The 24,876-nt window shown below is 42.5% G+C and overlaps 1 protein-coding gene across 1 annotated transcript in view; it reads left to right on the top strand.

The window, feature by feature from the left end:
- The first annotated feature begins 5,593 nt into the window (after positions 1 to 5,593).
- The window catches only part of LOC115182058 (protein FAM111A-like), a 35,093-nt gene continuing 15,810 nt past the window's right edge, over positions 5,594 to 24,876 (top strand). The window contains exons 1-2 of the mRNA XM_029743706.1: positions 5,594 to 5,623; positions 24,257 to 24,285. The gene's annotated coding sequence lies outside the window, so the exon portion shown is untranslated. The remainder of the gene's footprint in view (positions 5,624 to 24,256; positions 24,286 to 24,876) is intronic.

The following is a 24,876-nucleotide window of genomic DNA, read 5'->3' as shown; positions in this document are numbered from 1 at the left end:
TGGTCTAGCCTGAAACCTCACTCCGTTTCACTACTAACAACAGTGAGTGCATTCAGTATGGATACATACCAGGCTAACTGCTGCTAGCCCTAAGGGCTGCACAGCCCCGACCTTCAATTTGAGTTGGGTGTGTATCAGGTAAACCACTGGCTTCATCCCAAATGGCACCCTATTCCATATATGGTGCACTACTTTTGACCAGAGCCCTATGGGACTATATAATCCACTACTTTTGACCAGAGCCCTATGGGACTATATAATCCACTACTTTTGACCAGAGCCCTAAGGGACTATATAATCCACTACTTTAGACCAGAGCCCTATGGGACTATATAATCTACTACTTTTGACCAGAGCCCTATGGGACTATATAATCTACTACTTTAGACCAGAGCCCTAAAGGACTATATAATCCACTACTTTTGACCAGAGCCCTATGGGACTATATAATCCACTACTTTTGACCAGAGCCCTATGGGACTATATAATCCACTACTTTTGACCAGAGCCCTAAGGGACTATATAATCCACTTCTTTTGACCAGAGCCCTATGGGACTATATAATCTACTACTTTTGACCAGAACCCTATGTGACTATATAATCCACTACTTCTGACCAGAGACATTTGGGCCACGGTCACATGCAGTTCTCCCATGGCTGATGGTCCCAGTCCCACAGGTCTCTGTGTGACAGTTGTCTGAAGGTTGAAGGATATGATATGTCTTGTCCTACTGACGACGATTGATGACGACAACGATGTCATAAGTCTGCCTGAGAGGCCAGAGAGACGTAAACGATGTCATAAGTCTGCCTCAGAGGCCAGAGAGACGTCAACAATGTCATTATGCTGTCTGAGGGGCCAGAGAGATGTCAACTGTGTCATAAGGCTGTCTGAGGGGCCAGAGAGATGTCAACTGTGTCATAAGGCTGCCAGAGAGATGTCAACTGTGTCATAAGGCTGCCTGAGGGGCCAGAGAGACGTCAACTGTGTCATAAGGCTGTCTGAGGGGCCAGAGAGACGTCAACGATGTCATTAGGCTGTCTGAGGCCGTGTTCTTTGTTTTGCAAGCTTTCAGTTTTTTCAAGGACAATTTTTTTGTTTGCTTTCAGTTATATACGGACTCTCCCATGTGAATTTTTACAGTGGGCTAAATCAGGGTCACACAGAGTGATTCTGGGTCGTCTTAAACAAATCTATGTTGAAACAAAAGTATCCACCTCACACAGATGGTTATGGGCTTTAAAAAAAGAAGACACCTGTACCTAGAGATTGAAAAATATATATATATTTAAAAAGATGTCTCTGGCTGACCTTGACTGTTTCCTCACGTTATTCTCCATGGTGGTTGGTTACTAACCAGGTAACAACAAGTGGAAACTATACAAGGACTGAAGCAGTAGCCTCCTTACTCAACTACAGATTTAAATAAATGGTCTTTGAAAAGATGTGCCTGGCTAACATTACAACTACATTAAGGGGAAAGGATCCACGGACACGGAGGCTGATTATCTTTCTGCACATCTCTTTATTTACAATGCTGGCTGCCATATATCCTGCGTTTGTGTTAAACATGGCAACCGGCATTGTAAATAAAGAGATGTGCCCTTAATGTATTTTGATGTCAGCCAGGCCCATCTTTTTTTAAAGAAACAACATTTATTTCAATTTCTAGTGGAGTAAAATAAGTTGTTTTCTTCTGGTCACAAAATAACCAAGATATTTGCGGTAAACAGCGCCACACTGAGGCAGAAAACTGAATGTTCTATTCTCAGCTAGGCCCATCTTTTCAAAGAATACACAAGACTGTTGTGATCACATCAACAAATTATATATGGGAAGGCATGTGACTGACATTTTGTTGGTGGGGAGAGAGAGAGAGAGGGTTGAGGAGGAGGCTTGAAGCACTAGGAAATCTTTATGACATGCATTGTCTGAATTAGGTCCATAGAGTTACCTAGAATGAGCTGCTTCTATGGAGGGAGTTTGATTGTCCTTTGAGCTAGCTAGCTAGCTAACAAGCTTGAGTTAGTTAGCTAACATTTAAAAAGTTAATCCATTCATATAGCAATATCGAAAAAAAAATATATATATATATAACGATTTTACTGAGTTACAGTTCATATAAGGAAATCAGTCAATTGAAATGAATTCATTAGGCCCTAATCTTTGGATTTCACATGACTGGGCAGGAACGCAGGCATGGATGGGCCTGGGAGGGCAATGGCCCTATGTAAAGGGCTCCATTTTGTTGTTCTGTAGCATATGCAATGTGTCTGTGTAACGTCAACACAGGGAGTCAGGAAGCAGGTGCAGTGAGTTTAATAATAACGAACATTGAACGATACAAAACAAGAGAAACATCTGACAAGGAAACAACCAATACTGCCTGCTGACTGATAATAACAGTGCAATGTAAAGGGTAAGTCATCTTGAAGTAATGAAGTCCAGGTGTGACTGATGATGAGATGCAGGTGTGTGTAAAGATGGGTTGCCAGGACCACTGGTTAGTAGACCGGCAACGTCGAGCACCGGAGAGGGGAAGTAGACATAACAGTACCCCCTGATGCGCGCCTCCAGCCTCAGTCTTCAGGACAGTGGAATTCTCGGATTATGTTGGGATCTAGAATGTCGTCCACCGGAACCCCGTACCGCTCCATCCAGGAGTGATCTGACGGGATAGGCGGGGCTCCCCTCGGTGTCCAAGGGAGGCGGAGGGGTGTCGTGGGGGACGGAAGCCGGGGGACCAGGAACCACCGGCCTGAGGAGAGAAACATGGAAATATGGTGAGATCCGGTAGTTAGTGGGGAGTTGTAATCTGTAAGTTACCTCGTTGACCCTGCGGAAGACCTTGAACGGCCCCACAAACCAGGGACTCAGCTTCTTACAGGGCAGGCGGAGCGGGAGGTTCCTGGTGGAGAGCCAGACGTGATCACCAGGATGGAACACTGGAGTCTCACGTGGGCATCATTCCATACCTCTTCCACACACCTGAACCACACATCCACCGCAGGAGCTTCGGTCTGGCTCGGGGTCCACAGAGCCAGGGGCCGGCTGATAGCCCAGAACACACTGGAAGGGAGTCAGCCCTGTGGAGGAGTGTCGCAATGAATTCTGGGCGTATTCAGCCCAAGTAAGGAATCGTGATCACTCCCCCTGCAGGTCCTGGCAGTGACTCCTCGGGAACCTCCCCAGCTCCTGGTTCATCCTGTTCCCCTGCCCGTTAGATTGAAGCTGGTACCCAGAAGTGAGGCTGACCGTGACCCCCAGCTTCTCCATGAAAGCCTTCCATACACATGATATGAATTGGGGGCCACGATCGGAGAGGATATCCTCCAGAAGGCCATAGTACTGGAAGACCTGCGGCCTAGGAACAGTGTGTTAACTGCCTTGTTCAGGGGCAGAACGACAGATTTTTACCTGGTCAGCTCAGGGATTTGATCTTGCAACCTTTTGGTTACTGGTCCAACACTCTAACCACTAGGCTACCTGCCGCCCCTATGTGCCTACATGGTGTAAAAAACATTAGCAACACCTTCCTAATATTGAGTTGCTTACCCCTCTTTTCCCTCAGAACAGCCTCAATTAGCCGGGGCATAGACTTTACAAGGTGTCAAGTGTTCCACAGTGATGCTGGCCCAATGCTTCCCACAGTTGTGTCAAGTTGGCTAGATGTCCTTTTGGGTGATGGACCATTCTACACACAGGAAACTGTTGAGCGTGAAAAACCCAGCAGCGCTGCAGTTCTTCACACACTCAAACCAGTGCGCCTGGCACCTACTGCCATACCCCGTTCAAAGGCACTTAAATATTTTGTCTTACCCATTCACCCTCTGAATGGCACATATACACAATCCATGTCGCAATTGTCTCAAGGCTTAAAGATCTTTCTTTAACCTGTCTTCTCCCTTTCATCTACACTGATTGAAGTGCATTTAACAGGTGACATCAATAAGGGATCATAGCTTTAACCTGGATTCACCTGGTCAGTCTGTCATGGAAAGAGCAGGTGTTCTTAATGTTTTGTCCACTCAGTGTATGTCAGTGCTTTTTACTTTTCAATAAAAAGTAGCCTTCAGTGCAAATATTCTCCCTCAATCATGTGTTATGGAGTGTGTTTATTTTCCAGGCAATTTGAGTTTTGACTTATTTCTCCTACAACACATCCTGACTCTCCTCCTCCACTCTGCTGTTCTGGGGCGCGTTCAGCGGAAAGCAACGTTTTGGAACGTTCATATGTAGTAGTAATAATAATAATTATTATTATTATTATTAATATATTTGCAAAAGCGCTTTCCACTATACAAGAAAATTCTCAAAGTGCATAAAATAAAATAATTATAATAACAAATAACCATATCATGAAAAGCAACAAAGTCTAGGAGGGTAGCTACAGGCCAGCCGATAGAGGTGTCAAACTCTCTCAGAGGAGTGCTGATTTAGGATCAGGAGGAAGGGCAGCTACAGGCCAGCCGATAGAGATGTCAAACCCTCTTAGAGGAGTGCTGATTTAGGATCAGGAGGAAGGGCAGCTACAGGCCAGCCGATAGAGATGTCAAACTGTCTCAGAGGAGCGCTGATTTAGGATCAGGAGGAAGGGCAGCTACAGGCCAGCCGATAGAGATGTCAAACCCTCTCAGAGGAGCGCTGATTTAGGATCAGGAGGAAGGGTAGCTAGGCCAGCCGATAGAGATGTCAAACTGTCTCAGAGGAGTGCTGATTTAGGATCAGGAGGAAGGGTAGCTACAGGCCAGCCGATAGCGATGTTAAACTGTCTCAGAGTGCTGATTTAGGATCAGGAGGAAGGGTAGCTAGGCCAGCCGATAGAGATGTCAAAGTGTCTCAGAGTGCTGATTTAGGATCAGTTTTGAATTTAAGATCACAATGAATAAGACTAGAGGACAGAGGGGTGTGACCTGGGCCCTTATCCACAAAGAGTCTCAGAGTAGGAGTGCTCATCTAGAATCCTTCCATATAATCTTATTCATTATGATCTAAAACTGATCCTAGATCAGCCCTACTCTGAGAGGTTTAATACATACAGCCCCTGGTGTTCTGTGGAGCCTGGTCTCCCCTCCTGGTCTTCAGAACATCTCCAACAGAACACAGACCATCCCCAACAGAACACAGACCATCTCCAACAGAACACAGATCCCTGGGTTCAGCTCCCTGGGTTCAGCTCCCTGGGTTCAGCTCCCTGGATTCAGCTCCCTGGGTTCAGCTCCCTGGGTTCAGCTCCCTGGGTTCAGCTCCCTGGATTCAGCTCCCTGTATTCAGCTCCCTGGATTCAGCTCCCTGGATTCAGCTCCCTGGATTCAGCTCCCTGGATTCAGCTCCCTGGATTCAGCTCCCTGGATTCAGCTCCCTGGATTCAGCTCCCTGGATTCAGCTCCCTGGGTTCAGCTCCCTGGGTTCTGTTGGATGGTTTTCCTTTGAGCCCGTCCATTGGGAAAACACCTGGTTTAGCCAGTAACTTTCCACAGGGTGTGTCTCTTAATATTCATCATTGCACAGGTATAAAAACATACGTACATATGCAAGCACGTACAGGTATAAAAGCAAAGATCACTGACACAACTTCCTCTTTCAACACAGATCTCAGATCAACCAACGCAGTAACAGAGGTAGGTTACTAAACATTTATATAATAGTTTTGAATAGAACATTAACAAACAGGCTCTACATTGTCATGAAAAGCGAAAACTAGTCTAATCATGTAGTGAGAACCCATATTATAATTGATATGTGATTGTGTTTATTTTTGTTCACACTGTAAACTTTGCCTTGTTGAGTCCATTAAATGATGTTCAATTCATTGGGACAGGAAGTTGTATTAACAGTGATGGCTAAAGCAGTTGCTAGCACCTGTTCAGTCGACTGAATGATTCAGACTCAGGGAAATGACCTAGCATGTTTAGTCTATCGATTAGGACTGTGATGAGTATGGAAGGTATTGGAATAGTATGCCAGCTGTCTTATCACATTGAAACCGGTTGGCATGACGATGTGCAGTTGCTAGACTATCTTAAAGTCTTAGTAATGAAGGCTGTAGTTGCTAACAACAAACGCTGAGCTTGGTTTAGCCAGTACCTTTCCACAGGGTGTGTCTATCATCATTGAGCAGGTATAAAAACATACCTACTGTCATGGCGTTGGCCTGTGGGTAAGGTTTATGACCCCCCCATAAATACCTTTCTCCCTTCCCCTCTCTTACTGACCCTACTGAAGGACTGCTGTCCTGTTAAATATAGAGAGTCTGGGAACATCAAACAAATGGGGAAAGGAACCATCTTTTGATAATAAAAACCAGTTGGAAATATGCTTGATAACGTAATGAGTATGTATGTCAGTTCATTGTTATCTGAGACATTATGATTGATGACAGGACGACATAAACTGTACCTGAGAAAGTATACACCCTCTAGTTATCAGAGTCACATGGATTTGTTATGCAATTGAAATGTTTGATATTGAAATTGTTTGTTAGGAGATTAAATGTAATTTTAGCTTCCAAATGAGAGAATTGGGTTTTCATAAGGAAAGTGCCCTGCCCGATCAGTGGCCAACCCTGTGAAGAGACAGGGGTTATAAACGATGAAACACCTCCTTCCCTCCTCTCCACTATATAAGCCTTTGACGAAAAGACATTCACATGTTCCAGTACGGGAGGACTGCAGCCTAGGAAGTATCACTTCTGTAGTGAATAAGCTCAAAGTTCATACCAGTTCATACCATAGCTCACGCCGAGGTTGGCTTAGTTCTGTCCTTTACATGTGTGTCCTTCTAACGTAGAGGCTGCAGACCTCCCGTACTGGAACTACTGGTTATCTTTTCATCAAAGGCTTATATAGTGGAGAGGGGGGAAGGGGGTGTTTCATCGTTTATAACCCCTGTCTCTTCACAGGGTTGGGCCACTGATCGAGCAGGGCACTTTCCTTATGAAAACCCAATTCTCTCATTTGGAAGCTAAAATTACATTTAATCTCCTAACAAACAATTTCAATATCAAACATTTCAATTGCATAACAATTCCATGTGACTCTGATAACTAGAGGGTGTATACATTCTTAGGTACAGTTTATGTCGTCCTGTCATCAATCATAATGTCTCAGATAACAATGAACTGACCTCCATACTCATTACGTTATCAAGCATATTTCCAACTGGTTTTATTACCAAAATATGGTTCCTTTTCCCCATTTGTTTGATGTTCCCAGACTCTCTATATTTAACACAGGCTATTCCAGTCCTTCAGTAGGGTCAGAGAGAGAGGGGAAGGGAGAAAGGTATTTATGGGGGGGTCATAAACCTTACACACAGGCCAACGTCATGACAATGTACAGGGATAAAAGTGTGTTTGACTAAATGTTTCAAAACAAAATGTGGTCCGATTCAAATCACATTGGACCTATCATGACAAGTGAAAACGAATCTACTTGTGAAGTGAAAACCCATGTAATAATTGATTTGTTGTCTGGGTTCTGTAAACTTTGTTTAGTTGAGTCCATGAATTCATGTTGAATCCTGTTGGGGGGGGGGCTTTTAGTTGAGTCCATGAATTCATGTTGAATCCTGTTGGGGGGGCTTTTAGTTGAGTCCATGAATTCATGTTGAATCCTGTTGGGGGGGCTTTTAGTTGAGTCCATGAATTCATGTTGAATCCTGTTGGGGGGCTTTTAGTTGAGTCCATGAATTCGTGTTGAATCCTGTTGGGGGGGCTTTTAATTGAGTCCATGAATTTATGTTGAATCCTGTTGGGGGGGCTTTTAGTTGAGTACATGAGTCCAATACGGTAAATCTATTACTGTAAGGTACTTAATTGTTACCCAGAAATGATTTGATATTGATATAAAAACAGATGCATTGGGCCTTTAAAGGATCGAATTACATCAAAATCGCAGCATGAACAAAATGTTCTCCTACTAATCTACTGGACACTAAAAGTTCCAGAGCTGTTGAAACAGTCAATTGAAACTTGAAACTTGACCTTTTGTCGGTGTTCTTTGTTTTGCAAGCTTTCACTTTTTTCAAGCTCAGTTTTTTGTTGCTTTCAGTTATGAACTTGGGTCTTTCTGACGGTGGACGGCGCGCTGGAGTCTCACGTGGGTATCGTTCCATACCTCTTCTGCGCATCTGAATCCCACGTCCACCGCAGGAGCTTCGTTCTGGCTCGGGGTCCACAGAGCCAGGGCCGGCTGATAGCCTAGAACACGCTGGAAGGGAGTCAGCCCTGTGGAGGAGTGTCGCAATGAATTCTGGGCGAATTCAGCCCAAGTAAGGAATCGTGACCACTCCCCCAGCAGGTCCTGGCAGTGACTCCTCAGGAACCTCCCCAGCTCCTGGTTCATCCTCTTCCCCTGCCCGTTAGATTGAGGCTGGTACCCAGAAGTGAGGCTGACCGTGACCCCCAGCTTCTCCATGAAAGCCTTCCATACATGTGAATTGGGGGGCCACGATCAGAGGAGGGGAGATCAGAGACTAAATCAATGGACAGATGAGACCAAGGACGCTGAGGCACGGGAGGGGGAAGGAGTTTTCCTGCTGGAGCGTGCCGGGGAGATTTAGATTGAGTACATACTGAACATGAGTTGACATTGTGTGCTCCGGAGGGCAGTTGGCAGGAGCAGGTTACTTCTCCAGATCCTGGCAAATGTCCACATCTACATCCCAAAACACAGGGCCAACGATACAGACCAATTGATGGGCTGGCGGACACTCACAGGTCCCTCCACTGACGTGGAACATCAGGTGGTGGGAAAGCAGGTCCTCCATCATCCTGGTCCCCAGGCGGTGATCCTCCTCTCTGACCAGGAGATGGTGGGATTATGGAGTTGGAGCCACGGGAGGCCAAGGATGACTTTGTGCACTGGTGCGGAGGTGATGAGGAAAGGCTGTCCTGGTGCTTGGTTCCCACGGTGAGGGTGAGTGGATCTGTGACATGCGTATTAGTGCCAGATCCCAATGGTCGCATATCCAGCACTTGGACTGGAAACGGAGAGGAGAGTGGGTATGAGGCGATGTGCAGGGAGGAGGTAAAGGGCCTGGTCAATAAAATTCCCTCCAACGTAATTTTTTGGGACTTCCATGTTTGTCTTGGGAGGGCCACTATATCTTGGGAGGTGACGCTCTCCCGCTCTGTTCACTGCTTCCATTTCAGTGTGTCGTGGGGGGGAGGACGGGCTCTATAGGAGCTATGGGAGGACGGGCCCTATAGGAGCTATAGGAGGACGGGCCCTATAGGAGCTATGGGAGGACGGGCTCTATAGGAGCTATAGGAGGACGGGCTCTATAGGAGCTATAGGAGGACGGGCTCTATAGGAGCTATAGGAGGACGGGCTCTATAGGAGCTATGGGAGGACGGGCCCTATAGGAGCTATGGGAGGACGGGCCCTATAGGAGCTATAGGAGGACGGGCCCTATAGGAGCTATAGGAGGACGGGCCCTATAGGAGCTATGGGAGGACGGGCTCTATAGGAGCTATGGGAGGACGGGCCCTATAGGAGCTATGGGAGGACGGGCCCTATAGGAGCTATGGGAGGACGGGCCCTATAGGAGCTATAGGAGGACGGGCCCTATAGGAGCTATGGGAGGACGGGCCCTATAGGAGCTATAGGAGGACGGGCTCTATAGGAGCTATGGGAGGACGGGCCCTATAGGAGCTATGGGAGGACGGGCCCTATAGGAGCTATGGGAGGACGGGCCCTATAGGAGCTATGGGAGGACGGGCTCTATAGGAGCTATGGGAGGACGGGCCCTATAGGAGCTATAGGAGGACGGGCTCTATAGGAGCTATAGGAGGACGGGCTCTATAGGAGCTATAGGAGGACGGGCTCTATAGGAGCTATAGGAGGACGGGCTCTATAGGAGCTATAGGAGGACGGGCTCTATAGGAGCTATAGGAGGACGGGCTCTATAGGAGCTATAGGAGGACGGGCTCTATAGGAGCTATAGGAGCTCATTGTAATGGCTGGAATGGAATAAATGGAACAGAATCAAACAAGTGGTTTCCATTTGTTTAATGTGTTTGATACCGTTCCATTTCAGCCATTACAATGAGCCTGTCCACCTACAGTTCCTTCCACCAGCCTCCTCTGGTCTGGTGGTATAAACTTGTAATGCTAACCTCTCACCAGAGGAAGTTAACATTTTGTGGGAGGTGTAGTGAAGAGCTCGGAGCCCGAGCCTTGCATTGACGGACATGTTAAAGAAGAATCTGGTCCAGTTGGAGTGACATTTTTGGAGAGTGGATCCTGGCCTTGTTGCGATGTAGGCAGGATGGAGTGAAGGATGAGACAGAAGAGTCACTAGTTCTATTCGGACATGATTAGTTTTACTGGCCGTGGTCGGGTAATGTAATGAAAAATACCACATCTGTAATTTTAGTCCGAATCTGCCATGGCAGTAATTTTTACATTGCAAGAGAGTAACAATTCCAGACAGAATAACCTACTGTTTTTTGGCAAACTGCAAAGTCCTCTGATAATACTAGTCCCATGCGAATCAACATCCTTTTGTTTTGAGAGAAATGTCTGAATTGATCAAAGTGCTGGGCATAGCCTATATATGAAGGGCCTACATGTACCAACTTCCACAGTGAATGCTTATGTTTACCTTATGTGCGAATGAATTGAACATCGCCAAATGCATCATAAAAAATATTGCGCCAATTTAATGCAACCCTTGCTGTTAATAGATCGCAAATTGGCATACATCTGAGCTAAACGTTCGGAAATTACAAGTTCACTTTCTCATTCATAGCCTAAAAACACAAATATCAAGTTCAAGTGTGCTGTTTAGCTCACATCTGAAGGCTGGGGGAATTTAGGACGTCTACTGCAGATCACTAAAACATCCTAATGATTATGATGACACTTCCTCAATTCAAATATTATGGCGACACTATAACGTTACCAAATATGGTGTGGTATGGTTTAGAAACTTGGGAACTAAGCTGGAGTTATCAGTGTAGGCTGTTATCTAAACTGGAGTTATCAGTGTAGGCTGTTATCTAAGCTGGAGCTATCAGTGTAGGCTGTTATCTAAGCTGGAGTTATCAGTGTAGGCTGTTATCTAAGCTGGAGGTATCAGTGTAGGCTGTTATCTAAGCTGGAGTTATCAGTGTAGGCTGTTATCTAAACTGGAGTTATCAGTGTAGGCTGTTATCTAAGCTGGAGTTATCAGTGTAGGCTGTTATCTAAGCTGGAGGTATCAGTGTAGGCTGTTATCTAAGCTGGAGTTATCAGTGTAGGCTGTTATCTAAACTGGAGTTATCAGTGTAGGCTGTTATCTAAGCTGGAGTTATCAGTGTAGGCTGTTATCTAAGCTGGAGTTATCAGTGTAGGCTGTTATCTAAACTGGAGGTATCAGTGTAGGCTGTTATCTAAGCTAGAGTTATCAGTGTAGGCTGTTATCTAAACTGGAGTTATCAGTGTAGGCTGTTATCTAAGCTGGAGCTATCAGTGTAGGCTGTTATCTAAGCTGGAGTTATCAGTGTAGGCTGTTATCTAAACTGGAGGTATCAGTGTAGGCTGTTATCTAAGATGGAGTTATCAGTGTAGGCTGTTATCGCTCGGACTTGTTGAATAAATGCAATAAGAACAATGTGGACTGCAAAAAAATGTAAAACATATTTAGCAAATATGAGCAGGCTATTTAACAAACTAGGCTATAAAGGACTAACATTTGAATTGGAGTTGGATGACAACGCAATACAGTAAAGACCGTAAATACACAACTTGAAGCAACCACATATTTAGCCATGGAGCACATTCTGATTGGCCAGTTTTGGGCCAAACCTCGACACACCGATAACTTGTTTATTCATTAATAAAACCCTGCACTATAGTGAAAACCCAGCCCTTTCAGGTTGTGAAAATATAAACAAATATTAAGGACACACCCCCGAACCTATAGCGCTGAGATTTACCATTGCATTAGGTTTGTGTTACGTGAATTAAGTTATCAATGTTCTTAAACCGAACTTCAATGAAATTACTCAGTCTGCCCCCCCCCCCCCCAGACTGTGTAAGATTCTGGTTGAATGAAGCAGACGGATAGCCAGCCTACAAGGGTCAAAACGTTTATTTATGAGAGCTCTGAAAATCCTTACAATGTACAAAGCCTTTTATATTAACACACACACACTAACTTACATCAGTAGAGAACTCCACCCAGCTTTAGGCGGCTGTATTTTTCCACAGTACAGTGTAATTTAATTGTTGCCAGCAGCACAGTTACAGTCAACATCGCTCTGTATAACATGAAAACAGCCTAACCAGCTCTGCTAGGAGGAGTAAAATGATCAGAGTGAGGTGTTCTCTCATTATGTGTCTGGAAGTAGCTAGCAAGCTTGTTAGCGGTGCTTGACTGCCATTGTGAAGCCAGAACGCTTGGATCAACCCTACTCCACGGCCAGAGCATCCAGTGAGATCTCTGAACCCTCTGAGAGCAAAACGCTCTGAATTTATGACCGGATAATCTGACAAAAACTCTGAATTTATGACCGGATAATCTGACAAAACTCTGAATTTACGAACGCCCAGCGCGCACTCTGGCACTCCAATTGAATTTACGAACACAACCTGTGTTGTTACACAATAGTATGGTGGTAATAACACAAGTTTATCAATCCAAAACTTTTCAATAATTGACCACTGTCTTTTGAACACACCTGTTGTACGTACTAGTAGGGAGGTAATAACACAAGCTTATCAATCATGTCATCAAAAGAGACTGTTTGGCTCACATTTCACTAATCATTTGGCATTTTTACATATTACTGTCTACTCAACTAAATTGTAAAATAAGGTAATTTTGTAATTGTTATTATAATTATATCTCTCTCCATTACCTTCTATAGCTTGACCAAAATACAGTTGCTTTATTAATTTACTACCATCTGGTTTAGACAGGGCCTCTCCAGAAGTTGAGGGTGGGGGCATTTATACAGTACCCTATATATGCAGTGATCACCAACAGTCTCTGGTTTAGACAGGGCCTCTCCAGAAGTTGAGGGTGGGGGCATTTATACAGTACCCTATATATGCAGTGATCACCAACAGTCTCTGGTTTAGACAGGGCCTCTCCAGAAGTTGAGGGTGGGGCATTTATACAGTACCCTATATATGCAGTGATCACCAACAGTCTCTGGTTTAGACAGACCCTTTCCAGAAGTTGAGGGTGGGGCATTTATACAGTACCCTATATATGCGTGATTACCAACAGTCTCTGGTTTAGACAGGACCTTTCCAGAAGTTGAGGGTGGGGGCATTTACAGTACCCTATATATGCAGTGATTACCAACAGTCTCTGGTTTAGACAGGGCCTCTCCAGAAGTTGAGGGTGGGGCAGGTACAGTTGAAGTCGGACGTTTACATACACTTAGGTTGGAGTCATTAAAACTCATTTTTCGACCACTACACACATTTCTTGTTAACAAACTATAGTTTTGGCAAGTGGTTAGGACATCTACTTTGTGCATGACACAAGTAATTTTTTCCAAAAATTGTTTACAGATTATTTCACTTATAATTTACTGTATCACAATTCCAGTGGGTCAGAAGTTTACATACACTAAGTTGTCTGTGCCTTTAAACAGCTTGGAAAATTCCAGAAAATGATGTCATGGCTTTAGAAGTTTCTGTTAGGCTAATTGACATCATTTGAGTCAATTGGAGGTGTACCTGTGGATGTACTTCAAGGCCTACCTTCAAACTCAGTGCCTCTTTGCATGATATCATGGAAAAATGAAAAGAAATCAGCCAAGATCTCAGAAAGAAAATTGTAGACCTCCACAAGTCTGATTCATCCTGGGAGCAATTTCCAAACGCCTGAAGGTACCACGTTCATCTGTACAAACAATAGTATGCAGTATAAACACCATAGGACCCACGTAGCCGTCATACCACTCAGGCACTCAGGAAGGAGATGCGTTCTGTCTCCTAGAGATGAACGTACTTTGGTGCGAAAAGGTGCAAATCAATCCCAGAACAACAGCAAAGGACCTTGTGAAGATGCTTGAGGAAACAGGTACAAAGTATCTATATCACACAATAGGACGAGTTCCTATACTCGACATATACCCTGAAAGGCCGCGCAGCAATGAAGAAGCCACTGCTCGCAAAACCCGTCCAGAAAAAAACAGACTACAGTTTTCATTCTGCACATGGGGACAAAGATCTTACTTTTGGAGAAATGTCCTATGGTCTGAATGAAACAGAAATAGAACCTGAATTGGTCCATAATGACCATAGTTATGTTTGTGAGGGAAAAGGGGGAAGCTTGCAAACCAAAGAACACCATCCCAACCGTGAAGCACGGGGGTGGCAGCATCATGTTGTGGGGGTGCTTTGCTGCAGGAGGGACTGGTGCACTTCACAAAATAAATAGCATCACGAGGAGGGACAATTATGTTAATATTTTGAAGCAACATCTCAAGACATCAGTCAGGAAGTTAAAGCTTGGTCGCAAATGGGTCTTCCAAATGGACAATGACCACAAGCATACTTCCAAAGTTGTAGCAAAATGGCTTAAGGACAACAAAGTCAAGGTATTGGAGTGGGCATCACAAAGCCCTGACATCACTCCTGTAGAAAATTTGTGGGCAGAACTGAAAAAGTGTGTGCGAGCAAGGAGGCCTACAAACTTGACTCGGTTACACCAGCTCTGTCAGGAGGAATGGGCCAAAATTCACCCAACTTATTGTGGGAAGCTTGTGGAAGGCTACCCGAAACGTTTGGCCCAAGTTAAACAATTTAAAGGCAATGCTACCAAATACTAATTGAGTGTATGTAAACTTCTGACCCTCTGGGAATGTGATGAAATAAATAAAAGCTGAAATAAATAATTCTCTCTAATAGTATTCTGACATTTCACATTCTTAAAATAAAATGGTGATCCTAACTGAGTTAAGACAGGGAATTTTTACTTCGATTAAATGTCAGGAATTGTGAAAAACTGAGTTTAAATGTATTTGGCTAAGGTGTATGTAAACTTCCAACTTCAACTGTAAATTCATTACTAATCACGTGAAATAATTAAACATCTTCAGAAATGACTGTCAAAGTAACTAGGCTTTACAAAGTAGATATCCTAACCGACTTGCCAAAACTATACTTTGTTAACAAGAAATTTGTGGAGTGGTTGAAAAACGAGTTTTAATGACTCCAACCTAAGTGTATGTAAACTTCCGATTTCACCTGTACATTTGTCCCTCATTTCAAGATCAACCCTGTTACATACTGTACGTGAACTGAACTCTCATTTTAATATGGTGAAACTATTCCTTTAAAAATGTAATTTCTTTCAAAAGAAACATTGAACATCTAATATTCAATTCATAGTGTAAAAGCCGGTGAGTTGGGGAAGGGGATACCTAGTCAGCTGCTCGTTGCTACGTTATTTCACTTAGTTTACCTTTAACCTCTTGAGATGGGAACTGTCACGTCCTGACCAGCAGAGGGAGCAATTGTATTATATTTGGTCAGGACATGGCAGAGGGGTATTTGTTTCATATGGTTCGGGTTGTGTGTGTTATTTAAGGGGTGTTTGATTTATGTAGTCTGGGGTTTAAGTTTTGTTCTAGTGTTGGTTTTCTATGGTTTATCTAGTTGTTCTGTTTCTTTGTTAGTCTGTGTGGCTCCCGATCAGGAACAGCTATATGTCGTTGTTCCTGATTGGGAGTCATATATTAGGAGTGTGTTTTTCACCTGGGGTTTGCGGGTTGTTTATTTCGCACTGCTGTATGTAAGTACAGAGCCTGTGAAACTGGCTCTAGTCGTTCTTGTTTATTGGTTTCCCGTGTATGCTTTATTCTAAAGTATTAAAAGATGAGCATTCATATCCCGGCTGCGATTTGGTCTATTCAACACGGCTACACCTGTGACAGAAACATGTTTCTTTATGAAGTTGAACGTGCTCTTTATGACAATGTTACAATTATGTGAAATAAATAGTTGTTTTAAACCAAATTACCCAAAAGGCACTATTGATGGAATGACCCTCTTATCAACCAATGGACTTAATAATAATAATAATAATAATAATAATATTGAATAATTTCACAGGTCATTTCACAGGTCCAATGGCAGCCATGGTGAAGTCTGAGCCGCTTGAGAGCAATGTAAGTGAAGTTATTTTAGTTTTAATTTAAGCATGACTTTGATGGGTCACATAATAAAAACATCATCAGCATCAAGGACAGAGGGATCTTATCGTGTGTGTATATTTATACTGTTTCTCAATATGATGAAAATATACTGCAGAGTATCTCAGAATACTTTATGCTTACCATTTCAGTAACACCAGTAACATGAGAATATTGATGTTCGATTTTCTTTTACAGATTTATCCAGAAACGGAACACTGTCACTCGTTCTCCTTCAGTTGCCCAACTTAAAATAACCAAAGAGGAAATCACCTGCAAAACCTGGAACAATATTGAGAGCACTTGAAACTAATGACACATTCAAGGAGTTAAACCAAATGGACAAGAAGACACTGAAAGGGAGAGACATTGTCATCAACTGTTGTAAGGGGTACATAGTGAAGCACTTTCCATGTTGGCTGATCAAAGAGGATGACCATCTCACTATTGAGACGGTCACATATGCCACAGATGAAACTGCAGGGGACACGGGTGAGGAAACAGACAAATTTGTCACTTTCTCTATTGAGACAACAGGAGGGAAAAACAGCAAATCAAAACTAATAGTTAGAAACAAAGAACTTCAGTCCTACAGACCTCTATGTATCTATGCAAAAGAGAAGGAGGAAGTGGAGAAGGCTCTACGAAATGATGGGCGCTTCTCTGACATTGTGTTTGAAGAAAAATGTCAGCTCTCTGAGCGAATAAAAGGAAAAAAGGTTTCAATGGGGCAAATAGCAAAAAAACTTAATAATCGAAGCTTTGAAATCTGTCTGACAAAACATAAGGAGAAAACGGCAACTAAGATGGAAACATCTGACTCCACAATTAAAACAAAAACCCTTGTAAACTCTGAAGGAGACAGCACACAGATGACTCCATCGACGCTAACAACTGAAACATCAGATGTAGGAGAGTCCTCTTCGAAAACAAAGCAGAAACGGAAAAGCAATCCCATGCCAGACCATGGTGAAATATTGACGATCCTTCGCAACCAGTTTGATGATCTGGTGAAGCAGATGGAAAGTAGGAGGGAGGACAGCCAAAAGAAGACATTTCCTGAAGAGTTGGATCTGATGAAGCAGGAATTCGGGAAAATCAGACAGAAGTTCTCAGAGGTTCACAGAGTGAAGAAATTGATTGAACTTGGTGCCTCCGTTTGTCAGGTGTTTGTTGAGGGTGTTCAGGGTGTTCAGGGGACAGGCTTCGTGCTGTTTGATAACTTCATCCTAACAAATGGACATTTGTTTGGTAAAACTGTAAGAACAAACATGCAGTTGTCAGTTGCTGTATCTGTGAAGTTCAACTATGAAAATCCAAATGGATCCGATGTGAACATGAGAAAAGCAAAAACCCTGCTGATCGACTTTCAACATGGACTTCAGGGAAAACATTACATGGACTATGCCATACTGGAGATGGAACCTCCGAAAAACAAGAAACAGAAAAAGGTCCCTCCTGGTCTCCTCCGTGAATATGGCCCAGTTCCAGCATGCGGTGGGGCCTGCCTCATTGGACACCCAGGTGGACTGGTGAAACAAATGGAACCCACCTCCATCATTGGCAGTGAAATAAGAGAGGAGGCTGCGAATAAATATAAACGGGAAAATGGATATGCAATCTTCACAATAAATGATGCCGTTGAAAAAAACAAAAAGCGCTACGAGGAGGTGATGCAGGAGAACAAGGACGACTTTGTGACCTATAACACCTCCTTCTTCCATGGATCTTCTGGCTCTCCAGTCTTCGATGACCTTGGTCGAGTGTTTGGCATGCATACTGGTGGCTTTGACTATGAGGATAAGCGCACTCAGAGCACACAGAGTGTGTTAGAGTACGCCCTCCCTCTGTTCACCATATTACAGAACTTTGTCATCCGTTTGAAGGAGGACAACAATCAGGCAGTTTTGACAAGAGTTCAGGAAGAGGCACAGAAAAACCGCTTCCTGTTTGAGGCTCTTTTCAATGGTGATGAGCCTATGGATATGTCGTAGGTAGATTGTTGCAAATACAGCTAATACAATGCACCCAGTGGTTGTCCTGGGAACAATACAACAATGCCTCCCAGTGGTTGTCCTGGGAACAACACAATGCCACCCAGTGGTTGTCCTGGGAACAACACAACAATGTCGATTAAAATTGAGAGGTAGGCTGCAAATACTGTAATGTCAGTATTTATGTTCAACCATTCCACTAGTGCCTTTTGGGCATTGATAGATTACTTGTCCTAGGTCAAAGGTACATGTTTTTTTAATCATTTGTATTGTTTTATCTCTCATGCACCTTTGTTTTCTGTAATTCTCATCACTGGTTCCTTATGAAGTACACTGCATTTCTGTGAAGCATGGTTTCCTTTGAAAAAGAGACTTTGGTCTCAGTGGGCCTTCCCTGCTAAGATAAACATTTAATAGATTAAGACATCTACCTAGATCAGATTGTTGCAATCTAAATATTGTTTTATTTTGTTCTACATTTTGATCACTTGCTTTTTGCTTTAACGTGTCTCAAAATATCATGTGGAATAGAGTCATGGCTCACTACTTTTGTACTCTTCTGAGACGGTGACTTCCCAGTGACTTCAGGTCCTTTGTAGCTCAGTTGGTAGAGGATGGTTAGATTCCTGGGACCACCCATACTTACAAAACAATATTTTATGCAGTGCGACTGTAAGTCTCTTTGGATAAAAGCGTCTGCTAAATGGTATATTATTATATTACTTCATGGATCCATCATTCTGCTTTCTTGGTTTTGACAATGTAGCTTGTTAAAGTTAATCATGGATACAATGTGGTAACTGTTATTACATTGGAATACTGTATCATGTTGAAATTGTTATAACTCATGAATGAAACAACCATGCATAAAACTACTGACAGACTAATCAATAAATGTTGACAATTACAGCTTGCTTATTGCTTCTTATTGCAAGTGGGACCAAACAATGGTGTGTCTGATCACATGACTGTGACCACACAATGGTGTGTCTGATCACATGACTGTGGATACACAATGGTGTGTCTGATCACATGACTGTGACCACACAATGTGTGTCTGATCACATGACTGTGACCCACACAATGGTGTGTCTGATCACATGACTGTGACCACACAATGGTGTGTCTGATCACATGACTGTGACCACACAATGGTGTGTCTGATCACATCACTGTGACACACAATGGTGTGTGTCTGATCACATCACTGTGACCACACAATGGTGTGTCTGATCACATGACTGTGACCACACAATGGTGTGTCTGATCACATGACTGACCACACAATGGTGTCTGATCACATGACTGACCACACAATGGTGTCCTGATCAACCCCACTGACCCTGGACCACACAATGGTGTCCTGATCACATGACTGACCACACAATGGTGTGTCTGATCACAAATAACATGAATCCATTTAGAGTAGACAGAGTAATATTGTCATGCTGCATTTCATCTAATGTCCTGGCTGTAGACCTTGTGATTTATATAGAAATATCTCCATGGTGATTTAGCCCTCAACTACAGCAGAAGAGGCAACCCTTCTTTGCCACTAAACAGTGTAGGGTGAGACAGTGGTACATGTCTATTACATAATCAATACTTTCAGTGAAGTGATAAATAAGCAGAAAGTACAACAAATAATGATACAGATATTATGTAACGTTTTAGACTAGAACAGAACAGAAAATGATTGGTCGTCAGTTCAACAACCATCAAGTCCTAATTCTTTCCTTTTTTATATATTAATAACTAGGTTAAATTCAGTGAAATCTCTTTGATTTTAAGAACATCACCAAGAGGTGCTGCATGAATCTCCTCAATGACATCTGGATTTATCATTTTGACTTATGTCATACATTTTTGCTAACCATAAGGGCTGCACAGCCCTAAATTACTGGCTTCCATCGAAAATTGCACCCTATCCCCTATATAGTGCACTTTTGACCAGGACCCAAGGTAGTGCACTATATAGGGTATAGGGGTGTCATTTGGTACGTAGCCACATGCAGTTCTCATGGCTGCTGGTTCCAGTCCCACGGTTGTCTGTGTAACAGGTGTCTGAACGCTGAAGAATATGATGTGTTTTGTCCTACTGCCTGGGTTTCTACTGTCTGTGTTTCTACTGTCTGTGTTTCTACTGACTGTGTTTCTACTGTCTGTGTTTCTACTGTCTGTTTCTACTGCCTGTGTTTCTACTGTCTGTGTTTCTACTGTCTGTGTTTCTACTGCCTGGGTTTCTACTGTCTGTTTCTACTGCCTGTGTTTCTACTGTCTGTGTTTCTACTGTCTGTGTTTCTACTGCCTGGGTTTCTACTGTCTGTGTTTCTACTGTCTTCTGTCTGTGTTTCTACTGCCTGGGTTTCTACTGTCTGTGTTTCTACTGTCTGTGTTTCTACTGTCTGTGTTTCTACTGTCTTCTGTCTGTGTTTCTACTGTCTGTGTTTCTACTGCCTGTGTTTCTACTGCCTGTGTTTCTACTGACTGTGTTTCTACTGACTGTGTTACTACTGTCTGTGTTTCTACTGACTGTGTTTCTACTGACTGTGTTTCAACTGACTGTGTTTCTACTGTTTGTGTTTCTACTGTTTGTGTTTCTACTGTCTGGGTTTCTACTGCCTGTGTTTCTACTGCCTGTGTTTCTACTGACTGTGTTTCTACTGTCTGGGTTTCTACTGTCTGGGTTTCTACTGTCTGGGTTTCTACTGTCTGTGTTTCTATTGACAATACTTTCCTGACATTCTTAAGCCAAAACTGGATAATGTGAACGAGCAGTCCCAAGAGCAGAAACTGGATTAATGCAGCTACATACCAGCTTGGACTGAGGACCTAGTGAGCAAACACTACTGTACCAGAGGTAGCAGGCTTCGGGGCTTTAGCAATATCTCTACTGATAGATATAATCACGTTTGCCTTCAAGACCCTGACCCGTCTAGAGAGCATGGAAGACGTTCTGAACCGTGTGTTTGCAGATGAGGCGTCCTCTGTGAGCGATGACATGGAGGAAGGCCTGAAGATGATGTCATGGAGGAAGCCTTCCCTGTAGCTCAGTTGGTAGAGCATGGTGTTTGCAACGCCAGGGTTGTGGGTTCGATTCCCACGGGGGGCCAGCACAGAAAAAAAAAAAATGTATGAAATTGTATGAAATGTATGCATTCACTACTGTAAGTCGCTCTGGATAAGAGCGTCTGCTAAATGACTAAAATGTAAAAATGTAAAAATGGAAGGCCTGAACACGATGTCATGGAGGAAGGCCTGAAGACGATGTCATGGAGGAAGGCCTGAACACGATGTCATGGAGGAAGGCCTGAACACGATGTCATGGAGGAAGGCCTGAAGACGATGTCATGGAGGAAGGCCTGAAGATGATGTCATGGAGGAAGGCCTGAAGACGATGTCATGGAGGAAGGCCTGAAGGCGATGTCATGGAGAGGAATGCCTGAACACGATGTCATGGAGGAAGGCCTGAAGAGACGGAAGATGAACTTGATGTGGAAAAGATGAAGAGATGCAAACGTTGTGTTTCCATTGACGCAACTGAAGAACTCCATGCTGGAAGATGGCCACATGAAGACTGGTCCTCTCAAGATCTGGATCAACGGAGACCCCTTCCATGTCCAGATGCTGATCCACCTGGCTTGACTGGAGGAGGTGGCTGATGGCTGCTCAGCGCATGCAGCCATCTCAACCTACCAGAACAACCTGAAAGAACTTCTCCTTAAAAGCTGACCGCCCCCTGAAATCGGGCATTAGGATTACTTCAAAAAAAGATGTATATGTTTACATTACTTATTTTATAAAATCCCTGCAGTTTTTTAAGTCAAAAGACTGAAATCCAGACCTTTCTAGGTCCTTTGTCGGATAAACATGTATCTACCTCCCTCTGGTGGTTGGCTGCATCATTACATCAATGTGTATCACTTCACTCCGACATCACATCAAATTGGGGCAGTCCTGAGAAAAACATTTATCCAACTCGACTGCTTCACAGCACAGACATGGCAAAGCAATTGCTGAATTTGTCTCGAGCAGTTGAATCTAAATATATAACTTTCATAGCTCTACAATAAAGAATGTGACCTACACACTTCCTTAAACCTAAAATAAATAAAGAAGTAATTATGTGTGGAAGTAAAGAAATGTTTTATGTTGGAGGCAGACACATTGCATATGCTACAGAACAACAAATGGAGCCCTTTACCTAGTCCTTCTCCCCTTGTCTATAGCAGGGACACACGCTGTTTAAATGGCCCAAATGTTGATTTAGGCCCTTTACATAGCCCTTCTCCCCTTGTCTATAGAAGGGACACACGCTGTTTAAATGGACCAAATGTTGATTTAGACCCTTTACCTAGTCCTTCTCCCCTTGTCTATAGAAGGGACACACGCTGTTTAAATGGCCCAAATGTTGATTTAGGCCCTTTACATAGCCCTTCTCCTTGTCTATAGCAGGGACACACGCTGTCTAAATGGCTCAAATGTTGATTTTGACATTCACAAATATAACAGATTTTGACGATCACTAATGTCATAATATGTTTGATAAAGTAATAAAATATTTTGTTGTTTCTAAAATGATTATAACTATATATTATATGAAAAGGCTTCCATATTTTGCTGGTATTTCTCTTCCTCAAACACCAAGACAATATCATCATCATAATCCTGAACCAGCTCCCTAGATTCTGTTGAATGGTTTTCCTTTGAGCCCGTCCATTGGGTAATCACCTGGTTTAACCAGTACCTTTCCACAGGGTGTGTCTGTTAATATTCATCATTGCGCATGTATAAAAACATACGTATGTACGTACGCAAGTATAAAAACAATGATCACTGCCACAACTTCCTCTTTCAACACAGATCTCAGATCAACCAACACCGTACAGAGGTAGGTTACTAAACATTTGTATAATACAGGTCGGTCTTGTTAGTGTTTATGTCTTTATATATATATATATATATTACAATGAGAAGGGAAGGGTACAGGTCAGTCTTGTTAGTGTTTATGTCATATATATATATATATATTACAATGAGAAGGGGAGGGTACAGGTCAGTCTTGTTAGTGTTTATGTCTTTATATATATATAATATATATACAATGAGAAGGGAAGGGTACAGGTCAGTCTTGTTAGTGTTTATGTCTATATATATATATTATATATATATTATTCCAATGAGAAGGGAAGGGTACAGGTCAGTCCTTGTTAGTGTTTATGTCTATAGATATATATATATATTACAATGAGAAGGGAAGGGTACAGGTCAGTCTTGTTAGTGTTTATGTCTTTATTATATATAGATATATATTACATGAGAAGGGAAGGGTTACAGGTCAGTCTTGTTAGTGTTTATGTCTATATATATATATATATATTACAATGAGAAGGGAAGGGTTACAGGTCAGTCTTGTTAGTGTTTATGTCTATATATATATATATATATTACAATGAGAAGGGAAGGGTACAGGTCAGTCTATGTTAGTGTTTATGTCTATATATATATATATAGATATATATATTCCAATGAGAGGGAAGGGTACAGGTCAGTCTTGTTAGTGTTTATGTCTATATATATATATATATATTACAATGAGAAGGGAAGGGTTCAGGTCAGTCTTGTTAGTGTTTATGTCTTTATCATATATATATATATTACAATGAGAAGGGAAGGGTCAGGTCAGTCTTGTTAGTGTTTATGTCTTATATATATATATATATTACGATGAGAAGGGAAGGGTAAAGGTCAGTCTTGTTAGTGTTTATGTCTTTATATATATATATATATTACAATGAGAAGGGAAGGGTTCAGGTCAGTCTTGTTAGTGTTTATGTCTTTATATATATATATATATATTACAATGAGAAGGGAAGGGTTCAGGTCAGTCTTGTTAGTGTTTATGTCTATATATATATATATATATATACAATGAGAAGGGAAGGGTACAGGTCAGTCTTGTTAGTGTTTAAACCATTTTAAACCATGATAATATGAAACATGTACAGGGACTAAAGTGTGTTTGACTAAGTGTTCCAAAACAAAATGTGGTCCCCATTTAAATCACTTTTTACCAATCATGACAAGTGAAAACTAATCTACTTCCTCTTTCAACACAGATCTCAGATCAACCAACGCAGTAACAGAGGTAGGTTACTAAACATTTGTATAATACTTTGAATAGAACATTATCAAACAGGCTCTACATTCTCACTGGCAGTAGGATTGTTATCGTAGGCTGTGAGGTTTCTATTATTCAAATCCAATGAGAAGTGTTAGTGTTCATGTCTTTATATCAGGTCATTATATTAATACAATTACAAGTTGTATTGAGTTGATGCATGTACAGGGAGGAAATGGTATTTCACAAAATGTTCTGAAACAAAGGGGAAGAGAATCCGTATCCAAAATGTGGTCCCCCTTCAAATCACATTTGATCTATCATGACAAGTGAAAACTAGTCTACTCTTATAGTGAGAACCCATGTTATAATTGATATGTGATTGTGTTTCTTTTTGATCACACTGTAAACTTTGTTTATTTGAGTCCATTAAATTATATTCAATTCATTGAAACACTCCTAATTTGTTGCTAGCCTGATCCACCATCCTGACCACCGTTTCGGTTCAGAAACAAGAGCACAAAGTCAAAGGAGTCCTCAGTATGAGCACAATCTTTTCAACCTAAAAATACACATTTTAGGTTGAAAAGATGTCTCTTAACCAATCACTGGGCTTCC

This window comes from Salmo trutta, unplaced genomic scaffold (genome assembly GCF_901001165.1).
Source record: "Salmo trutta unplaced genomic scaffold, fSalTru1.1, whole genome shotgun sequence".
Lineage (NCBI taxonomy): Eukaryota > Metazoa > Chordata > Actinopteri > Salmoniformes > Salmonidae > Salmo > Salmo trutta.
The sequence above is the reverse complement of the archived record's forward strand: the minus strand, read 5'-3'. Positions and strand labels throughout refer to the sequence as shown.